The sequence below is a fragment of the Cricetulus griseus genome, chromosome 8 (genome assembly GCF_003668045.3).
Source record: "Cricetulus griseus strain 17A/GY chromosome 8, alternate assembly CriGri-PICRH-1.0, whole genome shotgun sequence".
Lineage (NCBI taxonomy): Eukaryota > Metazoa > Chordata > Mammalia > Rodentia > Cricetidae > Cricetulus > Cricetulus griseus.
Window position 1 is genome coordinate 98553497 of NC_048601.1, and position 8132 is coordinate 98561628.

Consider the following 8132-nt stretch of genomic DNA (forward strand, 5'->3'; position numbering starts at 1 on the left):
AAGTAGATTGATTGGAGAGGACTCTGCTGGCATCCACATGCACGCTTACATACATACATATGGACTAGCTCACACACATACAAAATACTTGTGGGGGAAAATATTTTAAAGTAGAACTATGTGGTCCTGAGTATGCGTCCAAAGGAATCAAAGCAAGCATAAAGCACAGATAAATCGTGACCTCAATTATTATAGCACTGCTCAGTCTGGGAGCCCGTAAAAGGATGAATGGATGAAGGAAATATGAGATATGCACACATGTCTATTGAAGAAATAATCTATTCTATTTGCAATACAATGGGTGAGTTAGAGATTATTATGTTAAATAAAATAAGCCAGACTTAGAAACACAAATGTCACTCTTTTCCTCTCATATGTAGAATCTAGATTTTTTTAATTTTTTGTTTCATTTGAGTTACAAACAAGATTGATTTACATGACACCCCAATTCCCTTCTCCCTCCCGTCCTCCCCTACCACCCCCCACCTAAAACCCTACCTATCACATATCCTTTCTTCTAATCTACACCTGACTCAACCTTTCTGCTCCCTCATGACCTCTGCATCCTTCCTCTTCTTCCCTTCTCATTCTCATAGCTCCCTCCCAACTCTTCCCATGCTCTCAATTTGCTCAGGAGAAATTGACCCTTTCCCCTTCTCCAGGGGACAAAGTTTGTCTCTGTTAGGGTCCTCCTTGTGTACTAGTTTCTCTGGCAGTGTGGATTGTAGGCTGGTAATCCCTTACTCTATGTTTAAAATCCACATATGAGTGAGTATATATCATGCTTGTCTTTTTGTGATTGGGTTACCTGGCTCAGAATGGTTTCTTCGAGTTCTATCCATTTTTCTGCAAATTTCAAGATTCCATTGTTTTTTTCTGCTGAGTAGTACTCCGTTGTGTAAATTTACCACATTTTCTCTATCCATTCTTCAGTTGAGGGGCATCTAGGATGCTTCCAGTTTCTGGCTATAACAAATAGTGCTGCAATGAACATGGTTGAACAGATGTCCTTGTTGTATGAATGTGCTTCTTTTGGGTATATGCCTAGGAGTGGAGTTGCTGGATCTTGTGGTAGACTCATTCCCATTTTCTTGAGACGTCGCCATACTGATTTCCAAAGTGGCTGTACCAGTTGGCACTCCCACCAGCAGTGGAGGAGTGTTCATCTTTCTTTCATCCTCTCCAGCATAAACTGTCATTGGTGTTTTTTATTTTAGCCATTCTGACAGGAGTAAGATGGTGTCTCAGAGTTTTGAGTTGCATTTCCCTGATGGCTAAGGATGTTGAACACTTTCTCATGTGTCTTTCAGCAATTTTAGTAGAATCTAGATGTTTCAAAGGACATTAAAGAAAAGAGGAATTATTTGGGAAAAGAAGAGACAAGCAGGAGGAAAGGGAGGTAAATGAAGAAAGTGGGGAGATGACTTGGTCTAGAAGATGGCTCAGTGGTTAGGAGTGCTTGCTGCTTACCATGGACATATAATAAAATAATATTTAAACTAAAAAAAAACAATGCTTGCTACTACTAAAGAGGACCCAAGTTCAGTTCCCAGCATTCTTGTCAGGCAGATTACAACTCCCTGTAACTCCAGCTCCAGGGGAGCCAACACTTCCTGTCTTCTTCAGGCACCTACATACAGCACACACACACACACACACACACACACACACACACACACACACACACACACACACACACATGCATGCGTGTGTGCAAACATAAACACACCAAATAATCTTTTTGCTTGCTTGTTTTACGAGACAAGGTTTCTCATGTAACAGCCATAACTATCCTGGAACTCATTCTATAGACCAGGGTGGCCTTGAACTCACAGAGATCTGCCTAACTCTGTCACCTGAGTGCTGGGATTATATGAAAAAATATCACAATAACTATTTTAATAGTTAGCATACAGTAATAAAATGAATATTTTTCTTTTTTATTTACTCAATGTGTCTTTTAGAACATGCATCTTGATCTCAGTTTCCTGTCCCTTTGCATCTGTCCTCTGCTCTTGTAACCCTCCCAAAATTAAAGCAAAAGAAAGGAAAAATTTAAAATCTCACCGTCATGGAAGTTGCCATGTGGCACAGTAAGTCATGCTGTAAGCCCCTTTGTCCACATGTCTTTACTTGCAAGTGTTTGTTTCAAAGAGTCATTGGCCAGGCTCGAAGCCTCTGCTTTCTACTATGCCATCAATGCTGAGACCCGGTTGAAACTCTCCCTGGTGTTGTGGAGATCCTACAGCTTTGAGTCTGAGGGCTGGGCCCCTTCACATGCCCCAGCCGATCACAGATGTGGTGGATGTTAGGGTAGGCCAACTCATAACCCCAGTTCTGGACCTGGGCAGCTGCAAGGTTGGTCAGCCTGACAGTTCCTCCCTGTCCTCACCACCAGGGTGAGCTCTCCAGCATTGCCCCAGCTACTTCTCCCCTGCTGCAATGAGCAGGGGTGGGGCCAGTTCTCTTGCTTTCATGCCCTCATTCCCCACTCACACCATCAAGGCCAGCTCTGCTGTGCTGCCCAGGCGAGGTACAGTGGCCACTCTCCCGAGTACTGCAGCTGGTGAGGGCAGGGACATCTCTCTTGGTCTTATGACCTCAGGACCAGCTCCTCCACCTGCCTCAGGGGTTAATGGGGGGAAGGGGACAGCATCCTTCCAGCCTGCCCTCCCAAGTGTTGCCACTGGTGGGGTGCGGAGACAGCTCTCCCACCTGCCTTAGGCATTGATGTGTGGAGGGAGGAAAAGGCATCTCTCCCCTGCCCATGCCGTCATATGGCAGATGAGGGGCAGGGCTAGGTCTCTCAGCTCATGTTATCAGGGTCGGTTACCCGTGTGTTTCTTGTAACAAGATCAGCTCTGCTGTGCTGTCTGGACGAAGTACTTGCTTTCAGGAGTTTTCTGTCTAGTAACAAGGCCAGCTCACTCAACAGCTAGCGGCAACAAGGGCAAGTGGGGAGGGCATCTTTACCTCATCCCACCACCTCACCACAGACAACGGGGTGATGCCAACTGTGTTCCTCTTAGGGCTGCTGTCCCATGCTGTCTCCAGGGTCAGTTCTCCTGTGCTGCCCAGGCCATGTGCATGCCCTGCTCTCCTGAGAGCTGCAGCTGGTGAGAGGTTGGGTCAGGTCCCCACCCACATGGTGAGGGGTGACGGGAGAAGGGGAACTTTTCCTCACCCGTTTCACCACATGGGATACCAGAGGAGTGTGACCTGCTCTTCCATTCCCACACCCTCAGGGCCATGGCCCTGAGCACAGGGTCAGCTCTGTTGTGCTGCCCAGGTGAGGTGTAGGACCCTCTCTCCTGAGTGCTTGGGCCAGTGAGTGGTGGGACCGTTTCTCCTTAGTGTTGCAGCTGATACTGTTGGGGTTAACACGTACAGCCCTGTACACTCTCAGCTTCTGGTAGTATAAGGGGCCAGAGACATCAACAGAGACCACGCTGTGTCAAGCCAGAAACCTAGATGTGGGTCCCAGCAGCTGCCCAGACCCAGACATCATCATGGCCCTGGGTGGCAATCAAGCCACCATGTCAGCCACTCCCTTCTTCTCCCCCTCTTTAGACATGCCTCTGTCCACAAGACATGAACCATTCTGTGTCTTTCTCCATGTCCCACACCACACTGTATCTCTTCTCATTCTAAGGAGCCCCTCTGGCTCGTGCTGCAAAGTGCTGGGCGTACCTGTGTTTTCTCCTTGGAGCCTGGCGGACAGCCCCAGGCCTGCACGTGGGGTTCCTTGTCCTGCTCAGCTGGCCTTGATGCTGGGCTGGGCCACAATTCCTCATCACAAAGAGATCATTAGAGAGCCCAGCTGCCCCGTGAGTGCAGAGGCTGCTGGAGTCCTATGGCAGGCTGGGGCTAGAAGGTGTTTGGATGAGTTCTGCCTACCCCAGACACACACCCAGGGGTCAGAGGCATTGCTGGAATCCTTTTGTGGGCCCTACAATGAGTATTTATTTAAAGAAAATAAGTACATTGTTTACTTTGTTGCTATAATAAAATAAATGGCCAAAAGCAACTTGTGGAAGAAAGAGTTTATTTCAGACTATGTTCTAGATGAAATGTCCAAAATGGTGAGGGAAGTGAGTGTGGCAGCCGCTGAGCAGAGCAGGAAGCAGGGAGATCAATCTTCAGCCACAAGCATGAAGCAGAGAAAGTGAACGGTGAGTAAGGCTATGAACTCTCAAATGTAGTCAGATTTTTCTTTGGGCTCCCAGCTCATAAAAAGTAACATAGAGACTTATTACTAATTATGAAAGCTCAGCCTATAGCTTAGGCTTGTCCCACTAGCTCTTATAACTTAAATCAACCCATTTATATTCATCTAAGTTTTGCCTCGCGGCTTTTGACCTCTCTTCCACCTTGCACCTCCCGTTTCCTCTCCGTGGCCTCTGGCATCTCTCCTATGCCTGGATTCATCTCTGCTTATTTTCTCTCTCCCAGAAGTCCCACCTAACCTCTCCTGCCTAGCTGACCACTCAGCTCTTTATTAAACCAATCAGAAGACACTTTGGTAAAGACACATTTTCACAGTGTACACAAAGATTGTTCCACAACCCTCAAATCCTGTCCCCAGCAAAGTCCTTCCACCAGTAAGAGTGTACCTCCCATAATCTCGCCACACAGCACTACCAACTGGGAACCAAGTGTTCTAATGCCCGAGTCTATGGGGACAGTCTCATCCAAACCAGCACAATATGCAATGAAACAGACTTGACTGAATTATATGAAAGAAGACATAAATTGTGTTGCTTGCGGAAATATGGATGGATTTGTCGGTCATCACATTAAGGGGAATAAAGCAGACTTAGAAAAGCAAATGTTGCAGTTTTCTCTCATATATTGGAACTAAAATGTTTTAAGAGAAATGAACAGAAAGAGGTGTCTTTGAGGAAAGGAAGGGGAGCAGAAGGTGGGCAAAGAGAAGAGAAGATGCTGTGTGGGTGTCAATACGATCAAGGCATGCATTTGTCTATGAAACTGTCATGAGAAAACACATTATTTTGCAAAATCAATATATGGAAAAATAAAAAATAAATGTGTAGAGACAAATTAGGTATCTTTGCACTCTTTTGGTTAAAAGAAAATGAGCATTCTAAAACTGAAGGTCTGTTCTATGTTAATAGGGTAAATATCAGACTAGTTTGTATTACTATAGTCAGACTCTTAGTGACTTGGGAGCTCTGGAGGCATCCCCCAAAGCAAGGAGATATGACTTACATCACCACTAATAGTCACCATTCATGATGATGGTGATATTAACCAATGCACTCAGGCATGGTAAATAAATTAGGGAGTGTGCTGGTTAGGGTTTTTGTCAATTTGACACAAATTGGAGTCATCTGAGAAGAGGGAACCTCATTGGAAAAAAATTCTCCATCAGACTGGCCTGTAGCTCAGTCTATGGGGCATATTCTTGATTAATGATTGATAAAGGAGGGTTCAGCCAACTGTGGGAGGTGCCGTCTGTTGTGGAATATTACTTTAACTGTGTAAAGATGTGTTACATATGTTTATGGTGTGGAATATTGTTTTAATTAAAAATGTGTTACATTTATTTATGCTGCATTTTTAAAATTATGTAAAGATGGGTTGCATTTGTCTTACCCTGCCTGCCTAAGGCACCTGATTGGTCTAATAAGAAGCTAGGTTGTGAGGGATAGGTGGGGCTAGCAGGTAGAGAGAATAAATAGGAGGGTGAATCTAGGCTTGAGAGAGGAGAGGAGGGAACGAGGGAGAGAGAGAGGGGTGTGACTGGGGCCAGAGAGACAGACACAGAATAGGACATATAGAATGAAAGAAAGGCAAAAATCCCAGACACAAAATGTAGATGAAGAGAAACAGGTTAGATTAAGTTATAAAAACCAGTGGGACAAGCATAAAATAAAGCTGAAGATTTTTAACTAAGAAGTCTCCACATCATGATTTGGGAGCTCGTTGGTGGCCCAAAAGAAAGCCTGCTACATCCATCCTTGGATAAGTGGTCCTGGGGTGTATTTAAAAAGTTAAGCTAAGCAAGCCATGGATAGCAAGAAAGTAAGCAGCACTCCTCCATGGCCTCTGCCTCAGTTCCTGCCTCCAGTTTCCAGCCCTGAGCTCCTGTCCTGGCCTCCCGTCATGATGGATTGTAAGCTTTAATATGAAATAAACCCTCTCCTCCCCAAGTTGCTTTTGGTTATGTTATCACAGCAAACTGCCTGGTCTTCCACACTCTTCCCACCCCTCTTACGCCATGTACCCTGAACCTTGGATGCAGGAGTTGTGTTGTGAGTGTATCAATTAGGCCTGGGCATACCACAGTGAGTTGTTCTCTGAATTTTGACTAGTGACTTTCTGTAATGGTCACCTGCTGCTGGAAGAAGCTTACAGAAGCCATTTTCGAGACATGAAAGAGCAAAGTGAGCTGTCACAGGTGACCATGGGGAAATGCTGGGAGGAACCACTGGGGATTCCCAGGAACCAATAGTTGAGGATAACTCTGAAGAGACAGAGGAAAAAGGAATAAGGAAATAATTCTTGCTACCTCTACTTTAGAGGGAACTTACAGACCAGGAAAAGCTCACAGGTCTCAGAAACCTAATACACAATTTCTACCATAACAAAAGGGTTGTGGTGTTTGACCCGTGAAGAATTGAGAATGTGGCTCAAAGATTTCAGAGAAAAGAAGAGGATGGAATTAGGGGAGTAACTCAGCCAGGACAGTGCTTGTCTTGCCAGCTTGAGAAGCCGAGTTTCACTCCCAGAACTTGTGTGAAAAGCTCCACATGGCGTCATGTACTTGTACTCTCAGGGCTGGGGAGGCAGAGGAAACAGCATTCTCAGGGACAGTGGGCCAGCCTAACTGGTGGTCTTCAGGCCAATGAGAAGCACTAGCTCAAGGGAGGTGAATGGCATCACTGAGGATGAGACCAGAGATCATATATGCACAGCACCTGCACAAACACATAGACACATGTGTGCATGCATACATACACACACGTACACATACACACATACACATATATGCACTTGCACCCACATGCATAAGCAAACAAAGCAGGAGACAAGGAAGTGCCATGGGGATAAAGTAAGTCTGGTTTCAAAAACACCTTAAACTTTTACCAATAAAACAAAATTCACAGCCGGGCGGTGGTGGTGCATGTCTTTAATCCCAGCACCCGGGAGGCAGAGCCAGGTGGATCTCTGTGAGTTCGAGACCAGCCTGGTCTACAAGAGCTAGTTCCAGGACAGCCTCCAAAGCCACAGAGAAACCCAGTGTCGAAAAAAAAAATCATCTCTGTGCTATTACAGCAGTGTCATCCTCCAAGAAAACAGATTCTGATTCTGAACAAGTATGAGGCAATGGAAAAGTTTATTATAACAATAATAAGCAAATCAGTTGGGTGGGGCAGGAGCGGTACAAGCTGGATGTATTGGGGGACAGGGTGGGTTTGGAGCAGTCAGATCATTTCTCAAGAAGAGAACTGACTTTATCAAACTGGTAAAAAGCTTGACAGAGAGCTTCCAGAGGTACACCTAAACATGCCAAACACTATAGTACTGTCTATTAAATCTGCTAATTTGTGCTCATCCTGGATTAGTTGGCTTATGAGATCTTCTTTGCTTCATAGGGCAGACGGGGAACAATTTGAGGCCATTCATGAACATGTAATTAAACAAACAAACATTCATTGAGAACTGTACAGCCATCTATTTCTGTCCAAAGATGGCCTCATGCAAAGAATTGAACTTCCTAATAAAACACAGAAGACTGTTGTCCAAAAAAATGTGCAGCAATGTGTAGAAGCTGCAGGTGAAGATTCCTGTCGAGAATCCAGAGGAGGACAAGTGGGTACATCTTACAGTCATCTTCTAGAGGCTCCTGGGGGCTTCTCTGAGGAAGAACACAAAAGTGGCAAGCCTTAATACATTCTTCTTTGGAGTTCCACATATGCAGGGTCGGTCAGGTTTTTGACAAATCAATTGAACATCTACCAACTGCCAAAGGTGACCTTTACTTCATTCTTTAGTTCTGGGAGACAGAAACTAGAGCATTTGCACATTAAGGAGTAAGTCCCGTAGAGCAATGTTGTCAGGAAAAAGATGCAGAAAGCAGAGCCGCGCTCTAGTCTTCCAGACTAGGT